At 41.2% G+C, this 13,947-nt stretch overlaps 1 protein-coding gene across 4 annotated transcripts in view; it reads right to left on the bottom strand.

The window, feature by feature from the left end:
• RFX3 (regulatory factor X3) overlaps positions 1-13,947 on the bottom strand; it is a 456,270-nt gene that overhangs the window by 33,725 nt on the left and 408,598 nt on the right. The window lies entirely within an intron of this gene.

The raw sequence follows: 13,947 nt of genomic DNA on the forward strand, positions 1-13,947 counted from the left end.
CAGGGCTTCTATCACTGTCTGTTACAGTTCTGACGGCAGTGTCAATTTTCCTGTTGCTTTCTGTGTCCTTATTTGGGGAACCTCCCCATACTGTGTTTCTACCTAAAGGACATCAGACAGGGCAGGAAGTAAGGAAGATTTCTCTTTTGATAAGCATTACATAGAACAGAAAGTGAGGAGCACTCCCAACAATGGGGTCACAGGCAGCAGTAAAAAACACAATCTCTAGCAGAGTGGGCAATGTTAAGAACCTCTGTCTGTGATTCATCTGTCTCCATTTCCATTGCTCCCAACTGTCCCTGCTTTGTCCCGCTGCCCTCCTCATGTGTCCCTCATTTTGGTCTGATCTATATAGTTGTAAATAAAATGCACTACTTATCTTTCAAAAAGTGTTTCCCAGTGCTAAACCTTTCATTCAGTTTCTAAATGGCTGCGTTTGTAAATGTCAAAGTATAAAAGTAGAATAAAGGAATAATAGTGGTAAAAAAGCACATGTGGGTTTAACTTATCATTTTTTTGGGATAATTCTCTTTTAAGGGGGCGCGACAGGGGGTGCGCCCTATGCTGACATGCTTTTGCTAATAAGTGTCCTTCGTTCTATTCTCACAAATTTGGGAGCTCTGCATTTCTGTTCAGATGACCAGTGTCAGACAGTACAAAAAGAAAAATCTCCACTATGAGGGCAAAGACTATATAGAAAAATCTCCTCAACAGAAAAACATGCAGCATTGTAAACCTGGCAGAAGTTCAAATCCCTCCCACTGTATCCAAACGAAAGTGTTGCATTGGTTAAAACTTACCACTAAAGAATAACTGTACTTTTTGTCAGAACTAACTTTTCGTATAAGAAGACCCTCACTATTTGTAATAACTCACACAGCAGGTAAAAAAAGTATTGAACGTGTCACTATTTTTCTCTATTTACCACATGTCGGGAACAACCCATGCAATCCATACATAAAAAGAAACCAAAACAAATAAGTTCAGAAATTAAGTTATGTGTAACAAAATGGAATGACACATTGAAAAAGTATTGAACACATAAAGAAAGGGGGGTGCAAAAAGGCATGACAAGCTAAGACACCAGCTGAATAATAATTAGAATGCAATCCTGTCAGTGCAAATTAATATCAGCTGGTTTAGTCTCAACTGATGGCCTCAAAGGTATCTCAATACCAAGATGTCACACAAGAAACATCTCATGATGGGTAAAAGCAAAGAGCTCTCTGAAGGCCTTTGCAACCTTATAGTAGCAAAACATACTGATGGCATCGGTTACAAAAGGATTTCTAAACTTCTGAATGTTACAGTGATCACTGTTGGGCATTAATCCAGAAGTAGAAAGAATATAATTTTACCTTAACCTGGTCACGACCAGGTGCTCCTCGCAAGATTTCGGAGGAGAGAAAAGAATTATCAGAAAAGCTTCAGAAAACCTGGAATTAGCAGGTACAGTTGTTTCAATGCACTCAACTGCCATGGCCTGTATGCACGCTTACCATGCAAGACTCCATTGCTGAAGAAAAAGCATGTTAAATCTCATTTAAAGTTTACTGCATTTAGACATTTAGACAAGCCTGGGAAATACTGGGAGATTATAAAGGGGGAAAAAACTGCGCTTGATACATATAAATAATAAGCAGCAGCTTATTGTGGGATATACACAAAACAAAAATAAAAAAGAAATAAAAAGTGCAGCTTTTCTTTTTTATACTGGGAGATTATAGTCTGGTCAGATGAGAGCAAAATTGAACTCTTTAGATGCCATAATACACACCATGTTTGGAGGTCAAATGGGACTGCACATCACCCCAAAAACACCCCCATACCAACAGTGAAGTTTGGAGGTGGGAACATTGGCAAACTTCATATCATTGAAGGAAGGATGAATAGAAAAATGTACCAAGACATTCTTGATAAAATTGGCCCAGCCAATCACCTGACTTGAATCCAATAGAGAATCTATGGAAAGAACTAAAGATCAGAGTTCATAGAAGAGGCCCACAGAACCTTCAAGATTTGAAAACGGTGTGGAAGAATCACAGCTGAGCATAACACGTGACTAGTTTCTTCATCCAGGACAGTTGGGACAGCAGTGACATCGCAGGCTTCGATTTCAGGTATGTGACACATAATGGGCTACTATGCAATGCATAGTAGCCCATTGTGCCTTACCTTTGCAGGGAAATAAAGAGGAAGTAAACCCATCAGGGCTTACTTCCTCTTCAAATTAATTTCAGTTAGCGTGTTCAATATTTTTTTGTATCATTCCATTTTTATTACACATAACATAATTTCTGAACGTACCGTATTTGTTTTAGTTTCTTTATATACAATGATTGCACAGGTTGATACCGACATGTGGTGAAAATTTCCTGTCAATAGCTCCTTTAGAAATACATTTACCTAGAAAAATGGCAATGTGTTCAATACTTATTTTACCCGCTGTATATACACCAAGAAAATGCTATTGAAATGAAAAGGATAACTGTACTTTTGTACAAACATACTTTAAATTATTCCCCACTCCCCAAAGGTCTTACATTTACTTGTCTAAGATCATGGCAGATCCACACAGAACATCCTCCAGAGTCCTTTTATAGTAACAGGGCCACTTGGGAGATAATTTTACTTCTGTAAAGTTATCCTTTAAAGTGACCCAGTGACCACAGGGTCACGTTTACAAAAACGCCTATTTGTAAAAAAAGTTGAATGCTTACAGCCACAGAGCCACGTGTACAAAGAAGCAGCAGCTTTTCCTTACATAGGCAGCTTCTTTTACAGGTGTGCTTTTTTGTGCAAGTGATACATTCGGTGATTTTTCAGACATACATAAAACACATTTGTTGTTTTTATGAGAAAACATTTGTTTTCTTGTGAGAACATCTCTCTTTTCTTCTAATACAATGGAGAAATAGATTCTGTTGTATATTTGGGCAATATACACAATTTGAACTACTGCCATTGTTTTACATTAGTTTTTTTAAACACTGGACCCAAAGCTATGTCAATAAGGATTAACAACAGATTGACCTTTTGACATATTTTACCCATAGCATGTATTATAATACTAAAGTGTCACCTAGAATATGGAGTTAAAAAAATGCTTCTCTTGAAACTGATGTAGAAAGGAAGAGGTAGAAAAAGATACACCCATGTGGGAATCGAACACTAAAAACAAAAATCCAGGCGCACAGACCAGAGGCCAAGTGAAAAGTCAAAAAGAAAAATGAAATGTAGTTGTGGCCGCTGCTGTCCAAAACTCATAGACAAATGAGGACAGAAGATATAATCAAAGGGGTGAACAGCGCTGATCAGCAGACATAAATAGGACCCTCAGAGGCAAAGTAAAAACTTTTTATTACTGTTAAAAAAATAAAAAAATGTTCTCCCAGGCATACAGCTGTCAACTGATGGTCATGCAGCGACTTGGATTAAAAAGCTGACAGTACCTGGAGGCTGGAGACGCATGGATGAAACGGGCTTAGGGAAACTCAGCACAAAGCCATTGGACAAAGAACACAGGAGCACCGCTGGTGGGGGGCCCATCCAGGACTGTAAGGCCAGGGGTCCAATGAAGGGGGAACCAAATATGCAGGCACAGGAACTGTTGGGACCAGTATACATCTGGGCTTTGTACACTGTGTGAGCGGCGGCTGCATACTGGCCCCAACAGTTCCTGTGCCTGCAGTTTGGTCCCCCCTTCATCAGACCCCTGGCCTTACGGTCCTGGATGGGCCCCCCATCAGCAGCATGTGACACTATGTTCAAATTAAATCACTTCACCCCCCCCCCCCCCTGCCCCCCAAAATGTCTTGTACTCAACTCAGCTGTCTGTGCTCTTGGCATATCCATGCTGTGTAACCACACAGCTGCTGCTAAAAAACAACCTTCAGCTCCTCACAAAGTCTTCTATGCATGCACTAACAAAATCCTATATATTCCATCTATCATGTAACATTTGTCTGTACATGTGCATGAGACTTCAAGACTGGCCAGAAAAGTTTGCAGCAGTGGTTGTGTAACTCCCTGTACCGTGTGTATTTGCCAGAAGCTTTGATAGTTGTGTATAAAACTTTGGAGGAATGGAGGGAAATAATTTAAAAGATAACCTTACTGGATTAAAGTGGCTCATTTACTTTCATTTGGCATGTGGAGAACTTCTGGGGCTCTGGAGTGTCAACCAGAAAGAAATATGTACTGGTATCTAGTGATGCATGTTCTTCAATTAGATGTTGGGTTCTAATGTTTTAATGTATATAGCTTTAGTTTATGAGCAGATTTATCAATTTTTTTTAGTTTAGAAATGTCAGTCAGTCTTTTTTCACTCTGTGAAACAGGATATCATATGGTACAACACACAACTGTCTTATAACCTGCAGTAGTTGTCTGAAATTGTTTCAATGAGATAACAACTCTATTTAATACAAAATACTCTCTTGTTGCATTTAGTATACAAAGAAAATATTTTCTTCTACAGTTTCATACATATATATTTTTTTACTTAACACTTTTTTGTGGTTGCAAGCGAAGGTCATATGTTTGTTCATGTAGTGCAAAGCCGTAGGCGTTAAACTGTTCTGTGCTATATTGCATATAATAAGCCTTGCGCAATACAGGCATACGCATCAATTGAAAGCAGCTTTGTTTGTCACAAGGTTCTTTGGGATTACGGCTCTTCAGAAAATCACATTGACTTTCAAATTCCTGCTGCTTGGCTTATGGGCAGAATACAGACACACAGGCAGTGGTACAAAAATGACTGGAAGGACAAAATATTGTAACCTGTAAGCTTTGAGCACAAATGCTACATTCATGGAAGAAAAAAAAGATTATCTGTAATCCCCATTAGCAAATTACCTGCATCTGACATGGATGGCGTACATTTTTTTAGAGGAAGAAAATGTTTCAGCTACACAAAATGCGTAATTAGACTACACTGACCATGTATTACATTGGAGTATTGGCTAGTGAATAAGAACAAGCAAAGGTACCCAGTCAGACCTTGAATGTGCTATTTTCTACTAGTACATCAATTCATGAAATACAGACTATAAAATATTCAAGGCCAGCATTTACTGCGGTACCATGGATGGGTGTTGTGACACCCTTTAGTAAACCAACCAAAAGACAACACCTATGTTTGTCATGAAACTAAAGGGATATTTATAAAAAGCTTAGTTTATGTAGAAATAAAAGGAATATTGGGGGTTATTTACGAAAGGCAAATCCACTTTGCACTACAAGTGCAAACTACAAGTGCAAAGTGCGCTTGAAATTTCACTAAAAGTGCTCTTGGAAGTGCAGTCGCTGTAAATCTGAGGGGTAGATCTGAAATGAGGGGAAACTCTGCTGATTTTTTTATCCAATCATGTGCAAGCTAAAATGCTGTTTTTTATTTTCCTTGCATGTCCCCCTTAGATCTACAGTGACTGAACTTCCAAGTGCACTTTCAATGCAATTTCAAGTGCACTTTGCACTTGTAGTGCAAAGTGGATTTGCCTTTCGTAAATAACCCCCATTGTTTACTTTTTCTTTTATGACTCCGTTGGGGTATTCACACCAGTTGTGTTCTTTATTTGTAATTTTGCAAAACTCCCAAAAAGCAAATTAGGAAAAAAAGAAAGAAATAAAAGACAGTTGTGAGAACATTATAATATAAAGCAAAAAACTGCGCTATAAATATGAACCCCCAAAAAGCAGCAACTCTCCTGCAAGATATACACAATACCGTAATTACTAGATTGTAAATAGAGCTGCGCTATAGTTGTGAGAACATTGGGCAGTTTATTCACTTGCTGTACCGTGTCTGTGTTGTATTTACTGCAAGATTGTGTAAAGGATAGCTGCACACACAGCACAAATATTAAATTGATATCAAGAAAGCCCTGTGTTGCATTTAAAAGTGAAAGGTAAATTTAGTGTGCTCAGTATCGCTCCAGATACAATGCAGTTTTTAGCTGCTTTTGCTGCTGCCCCTAAAAAGAATGCTTGCCTGTGCCGCAGCTCCAGGCCGCCACCTCTTTCTATGAAACAGCCCTCCTTCTTGTCTACAGCTGATAAACAGCTCAGCATGTGTTATGTAGGGCTTAAAGTGATTGTAAATGTTCCTTTTTTGTTTTAATAACAAACATGTTATACTCTGTGTTTAGTGCTCCAGTCTACTCCTCCGCATTACGTGCTCCCAGGGAGAACCGCATTCCATGGCGGCACTTTTGCGTGCACGCTCCCGTGTCCTGCTGCTGTGTCCATTGACACAGACAGCAGGACTTGGCCCTGCCCCCTGCTCCTGTGCCACTGGATTTGACTGAAAGCAGCAGGAGCCAATGGCTTCTGCTGCTATCGATCTATCCAATGAGGACCCAAGACAGCGACTGGAGCCGCTGGGCTTGTTCTCGTCGCTGGAAAGATCGGTTCAGGTAAGTAAAATGGGGGCTCTGAGGGGCAGCTGCACCACAAAAGGATTTTCACCTTAATGCATAGAATGCATTAAGGTGAAAAACCTTGAGACTTTACAACTCCTTTAAAGCTCTATAAATGTGCCATGTAGTGCATAGGAAGGTTCACTTGGCTATTGTATGTGCTAAATTGTTGCTTACTGTTAGTAAGCAGCAAAGGACTTCTTCGTGCTAGATTTTTTATTTCTCTTTATGCTAGATTTGTTATTTCTCTTTGTGTATGTATTCCTTTAGAGTTCAACTATGGTCAAACTATAAAATCACATGTTATGTAGGCTTCCCCTACCAGTAAGACTGGGTTCTGTTTTCTAAGTACCCCCTAGAACATTCTGTAAATACCTGTTGATCCTGCAAATACAAACACTGAATATGTACTTAATTTGCTGAAGTGACAATGCTATTCCTTCTGCAGTAAAATCACTACATCATTGTCACCCATGATACAGCTATAGCTGCTTAGATGCTTGCACCATTGATAATCCTATCAGTGAACAGCCACACCTAGTTCCCCCCTGCATTGCTTATCACATTGTTTTAATGGATAAACACCAGCATATACAAAGTCAAGACATTTAATACACTTGGTTAAATACCAATACACAATCCCTGCATGGACTCTGGGCTCCCACAATACATAATGTATTACAGAAATGCTGTGGTCTTTGGTTTTTGGAATGCAGCATATCATTGATTTTTTTTTGGCTCTGTGATCCAAAGACTTTGCTAATTATTGATATGTCAAAATGAGGATTAGTACAGTCTCACCAGACACCATTCCTCCCTTTCTGAAATTAAATTAAAAAGAACAATCATGCAATCTGAAAGTTATGTTTATGTACATATTAAGTCTGACAATGAACATGTACATTAGGTGAAAGCCAGCTGTTCCCGTCAGTCTGACCACCAGTTTTATTTTTATAACAAATAACACATTGTGATTTATTAGTTAATGTTTAATGAATATTTATGCACTTTGCAAATAATCAAGTTGCCAGTGATATTCTATACCAAAATTAGCTATTGGCAATATATTCTTTTCAGATTGACCTTGCAAGGAGCCCATAGACATTCCGAGTGCCAAACCTTTCCAAATACATTAGTATAATCTGAAAATCATCTGATGTTATAGATACCTTTAACAAGATGAAATAAGGTAAGCCTGAAAAACTGTTTAGCACCCGAGGACCTAAAAAACCTGATATAAAACATAAACAACTTCCGGAAGCCTTTTCTGGCTTCTGCCAACTGAAGGAACTTTAGAAACCCTTGAATTCCCTCCAACTAAAGATTACGTCCTGCTTTCCTGACACCTCATCCTTTGAATTTGCCTATAAATGGAAAAGCCCTTAGGCTGGATTCACACCTATGCATTTTTAGTGCTTTTTGCATTTTTCAGATTTGCACTACAGTCCATTTAACATTGTTTCCTATGGAACATGTTCTGTAGTGCAAATCTGCAAAATGCACTAAAAATGCATAGGTGTGAATCCAGCCTTAATGCCAAGTTATAAGAGGTGGTATCAAAAAGACTATTGACTAGTTTTGTAACACGCCAACAGATGGAAGCACAAGGCTGTACGCATAGTCACATGGAGCACCAACCTTCATTGGTCAGTGTGCCAAAAGATTTTATCCTGTGTATATCAGGAGCCGTGCAACTGGTGCTATTCTGACCACGTGCATTACCATGTCTGCTATTTCATCGTGGACAGCAGGTTAGAACAAACATGAGTTTCTTGCCAGAAACAACATGATCTCACTTCCGCACCCACCCTACTAGCCAGATTTGGCTCTACGGACATCGCCTTCTTCTTAAAGATCCAGCTCAAAGGTCGCTGTTTTGACACCATTGCGGAGATCCAGAGTGAATCCAGAGCGAATCGCAGAAGGTGCTTGACGTGATTGGATTTTTCCAACAGCTTACCTGTAAAATCCTTTTCTTAGAGTAGGGACACAGAGCAGCCATAATAATTACTGCGTGGGTTATATGCCACCTATAGGTGAATGCACACTGGCAGATCAATCAAACAGGAAGCCCTCCCCTATATAACCCCTTCTACACAGGAAGTACTTCAGTTTTGTAGCATAGCAACAAATATCCCAAAAAAACAGGGGAGGGACCTCTGTGTCCCATGATTTACTCCAAGAAAAGGATTTTACAGGTAAGCTGTAGCAAAAATTAAATTTTATTTTTCGTACATCACGGGACACAGAGCAGCCATAATAATTACTATGTGGGATGTCATAAAGCATTCCCCCTCAGGGGAGGGGAGACACAATGACAAAAACTGCCACCTGAGAAGGACTTTTCTGCCGCCCGTAACATACTGTGGCCAAAGCAGTGTCCTCCATGGCTTTAATATCCATTTGGCAAAATCCTGTGAATGTATGAATCAAAGACCATGTAGTGGCCTTCAAAACCAGAGACACAGGTATTTTGCTCCTCCACCTTCTGTTTGAGGATGCCCCACAGAAGCTCAATAGGATTTAGGCCTGGAGACATGCTTGGCCAGTCCATCATCTTTACCCTCAGCTTCTTTAGCAAGGCAGTGGTCCTCTTGGAGGTATGTTTGGGGTGGTTATGTTGGAATACTGCCCTGCGGCCCAGTTGCCAAAGGGAGGGGATCATGCTTTGCTTCAGTATGTCACAGTAAATGTTGGCATTCATAGTTCCCTCAATGAACTGTAGCTCCCTAGTGCTGGCAGCACTCATGCAGCCCCAGACTATGACACTCCCACCACCATGCTTGACCGTAAGCAAGACACACTTGTCTATGTACTTTTCACCTTGTTGCTACCACACATGCTTGACACCATCTGAACTAAATAAGTTTATCTTGGTCTCATCAGACCACAGGATCAGTAATTCATGTCCTTAGTCTGCTTGTCTTCCGCAAACTGTTTGTAGGCTTTCTTGTACATCATCTTTAGAAGAGGCTTCCTTCTGGGATGACAGCCATGCAGACCAATTTGATGCAGTGTGCGGCACATGGTCTGAGCACTGACAGGCTGACCCCCCACCCCTTTAACCTTTGCAGCAATACTGGCAGCACTCATATGTCTATTTCCCAAAGACAACCTCTGGATATGACGCTGAGCACGTGCATGCAAGTTTTTTGGTTGACCATGGGGAGGCCTGTTTTGAGTGGAACCTGTCCTGTTAAACTGCTGTATGGTCTTGGCCACTGTACAGCAGCTCAGTTTCAGAGTCTTGGCAATCTTCCTATAGCCTAAGCTATCTTTATGTAGAACAATTCCTTTTTTTCAGATCCTTAGAGAGTTCTTTGCCATGAGGTGCTATGTTAAACTTCCAGTGACCAGTATGAGAGAGTAAGAGCGATAACACCAAATTTAACATGCCTGCGCCCCATTCACACCTGAGAGCTTGTAACAATAATGAGTCACATGGCACCAGGGAGGAAAAATTGATAATTGTGACATTTTTCCTTAGGGGTGTACTCACTTGTTTTGCCAGCAGATTAGACATGGTGCGTGTTGCGTTATTTTGAGGGGGCAGCAAATTTACACGCGGTCAGACTTTCTGACTGAAAATGTGCGATCGGATCCTGTTGTTCCGTCAGATTTTATCCGTCGGAATTTCCTATACACAAAATTTGAGAGCTGGATCTAAAATTTTCCGACAACAAAATGCGATTGTTTAAATTCCGATCGTGTGTAGACAATTCTGATGGACAAAGTGCCATGCATGCTCAGAATAAATTACGAGACGAAAGCTATTGGCTACTGGCCCGTTCATAGTCCCGCCGCACATGTTCTATGTCACCGCGTTCAGAACGATCAGATTTTCCGACAACGTTGTGTGACCGTGTGTATGCTAGACAAGTTTGGTCCAAAATCTGTCAGAAAAAATCAGACAGATTTTGTCATCGGAAAGTCCGACTGTGTGTACGGGGCATTATACAAGCTGTACACTCACTACTTTACATTGTAGCAAAGTGTTTCTTCAGTGTTGTCACATGAAAAGATATAATAAAATATTTACAAAAATGTGAGGGGTGTACTCACTTTTTTGAGAAACTGTATGTTATGCAACACGTATCGATGCAAACATGTATCTATGCAACATGTGTTTATGCAAAAATGCGTTTACGCAAACATGCATCTATGCCAACATGCGTTTACACAATCATGTATCCATGCAAACATGTATATCTATGCAACATGCATACACATTTATGTAAATCCATCTATTCAAACATGTGCCTAGGAAAACCTGCATCTATGCAAACACACGCCTCTGCAAACATGTGCCTATGCAAGCTTGTGTTTAGGCAGGCAAGCACGTGTCTATGCAAACATGTGCCTATGCAAGTAAGCATGTATAATATGCTGCACAGTACATAGGGCAACCAACGCAGCCTCTATGCTGCTTCAACAGCCTAAAACTAAGCTCCTGCACACCAAATGCATGCTATTCTGGAGACACAACTCCTTAAAGCGGAGTTCTACCCAAAAACGGAACTTCCGCTTTAGGGGAAGGTGACCCCCTGACATGCCACATTTGGCATGTCATTTTTTTGGGGGAGGGGAGCGGAAACCCTCTTTTTAGAGGGTTCCAGCTCACACTTCCTCCCGGGCCTCAACGGCGCTGGAAGGGAGATCACCTCTATCCCCTCCCTCTCGGCAAACATCTGGGACAAGTCACAGGTCCCAGATGATTGCCTGGCCAGTCACAGAGCGCAGCGCAGCTTGCCCAGCTGTGGAGCCACAGTTAGGTGCCCACAGTGACAATACTGGCGCCGCAGAGAGGAGGACCCTGGGACAGATAAGTGTCTGATTACTAAAAGTCAGCAGCTGCAGTATTTGTAGCTGCTGACTTTAAATTTTTTTTTTTATTGGAACTCCGCTTTAAAGTGCCGCGATGCCCATGTTCTTTTAAACATGTGCTTATGCCACATGTATCTATGCAACATCTATGCAAAACATCTATGCAACATCTATGCAAAATTATTTAAACATGGGTTTAACCACTTAAGGACCAAGCCTCTTTTTTAGATGTGTTGTTTACAATTTAAAAACAGTTTTTTTTGCTAGAAAATTACTTAGAACCCCCAAACATTATACATTTTTTCCCTAGACACCCTAGAGAATAAAATGGCAGTCATTGCAATACTTTCTGTCATACCGTATTTGCGCAACGGCCTTACAAGCGCACTTTTTGGGGAAAAATACAGTTTTTTAAATTAAAACAGTAAAGTTAGCCCAATTTTTTTAAATATTGTGAAAGATAATGTTACGCCGAGTAAATTGATACCCAACATGTCACGCTTCAAAATTGCCGCTGCTCATGGAATGGCGACAAACTTTTACCCTTAAAAATCTCCATAGACAACGTTTAAAAAATTCTACAGGTTGTTGCATGTTTTGAGTTACAGAGGAGGTTTAGGGCTAGAATTATTGCTCTCGCTTTACCAATCGCGGCGATACCTCACATGTGTGGTTTGGACACCGGTTTCATTTGTGGGCGCTACTCACGTATGTGATCGCTTCTGCGCACGAGCTCGGCGGGACAGGGCGCCTTTAAAACATTTTTTTGAATTATTATTTATTTTATCTTTTATTTTTACACAGTTTTTTTTAAAAAAAGTGTCACTTTTAATCCTTTTACAAGGAATGTAAACATCCCTTGTAATAGAAAAAAGCATTACAGGACCTCTTAAATATGAGATCTGGGGTCAAAAAGACTTCAGATCTCATATTTACACTAAAATGCAATAAAAAAAAAGTATCATTTAAACATTTTCTTTTTTTTAAATGGCCCTTTAAGAGCTATGGGCGGAAATTTGGTTTTTCTTTGTTTCTTTGTAAATAAGTAAGTTTTCTTCTTCAATGACAGGCACTGATATGGCTGCACTGATGGGCACTGATAAGGCGGCACCGATGGGCACTGATGAGGTGGCACTGATTAGGTGGCATCGATGAGCACTGATGATGGGCACTGATATGCGGCACTGATGGGAACTGATAGGCGGCACTGATGGGTACTTATGGGTGGCACTGATAAGTGTTACAGTTGGGCACTGATGGTCACTGATAGGTGGGTACTGATGGGCATGGATGGGCACTGAGAGGTGGCACCGAAGACACTGATGGGTTTCACTGATGACACTGATGAGTGGCATTGCTGGTCATCCCTTTTTTTTGCCAGTCAGTGCCCATTTTTTTGCATATGTGGATGGTCAGGTATGTACATCATGTTGCCCCCTTCCCTGGTGGTCCTGGATGGCTTGATCGTGGTCCTAGGTGGGCATCCATGGGGGGGGCTGCACTGATAAACAATAAGTGCAGACCTCCCCTGCCAGGAGAGCAGTCGAGTGGCCCTCTTCTACTCGTGTCTTTCAGACGCAAGTGAGGAAAAGCCGATCACCGGCTCTTCCTATTTACATTGTGATCAGCCATGATTGGACATGGCTGATCACATAGTAAAGAGCCTCCGTTGCTCTCTACCGAGATTGGTGTAGCAGTGTGTCAGTCTGACACACCGCACCACCGATCGCCGAGATGCACGCCCCCATGGGCGCGTGGCGGCTCTTTTCCTGAAGGACATCATATGATGCCCAGTCAGGATAACTGAACCACCGCCCAGCTGTCATTCTGCTATAGGCTGGGTGGGAAGTGGTTAAGCAACAAGTCTGCAAGCATGTATACTATGCTGCACCTGCCCATATACTGCACTTGGCCCCATACTAGTTTTGCAGGATTAGCCAAGCACATATGCATTCCATGCAGCCTTTTTTCTGCTTCAGAGCAGCCTAATGCCGCGTACACACGATCGGAATTCCGGCAAGAAAAAGACAGATGAGAGCTCTTCATCGGAAAATGCGACCATGTGTATGCTCCATCAGAATTTAGCTGTCCGCATTTCCGCCAGCCAAAAATTGATAGCATGTTCTAAATTTTCCCGAAGGAAAAACTTTCTATCGGTAATTCCGATCGTGTGTATGCAATTCCGACATGCCAAAATTCACGCATGCTCAGATTCAACTACGAGACAGAAGATATTGGTTACTGGGTCTTGAACTTCCTTTTTCTAGACACGTTGTACGTGTTGTACGTGTAGTACGTCAGTGCATTATAAATGATCGGAATTTGATGTGACCGTGTGTAAGCAAGACAGCTTGAGCCGAATTCCGTCGGGAAAACCATCAGAGCTTTTTCCGACGTGAATTCCGATCGTGTGTACGCGGCATAAAGGTAAGCCCCTGTAGACCAAATGCACATAATTCTAGAGACACAACCCCTTACAGTGCACTGATATCCGTATAGGTGTGTATCGACTCACAGTTGTACAGGCCCCCCAGTAAGTATGCAGTATATAATCATGACTTGTCAGGCCACACATTTCTCCCATAGTAAAAACTCACGCTTCATTAGAATCCATGGGCTGTTGTTATGTCTCAAGAGGCCCTGCTGAACTTGCCGACCACATGATAAAACATGGCCGCCCCTCCACTTCCTCCCTATATAG

This window comes from Lithobates pipiens, unplaced genomic scaffold (genome assembly GCF_037356315.1).
Source record: "Lithobates pipiens isolate NorthernLeopardFrog02 unplaced genomic scaffold, aLitPip1_a1.2 Scaffold_13, whole genome shotgun sequence".
Taxonomy (NCBI): Eukaryota; Metazoa; Chordata; class Amphibia; order Anura; family Ranidae; genus Lithobates; species Lithobates pipiens.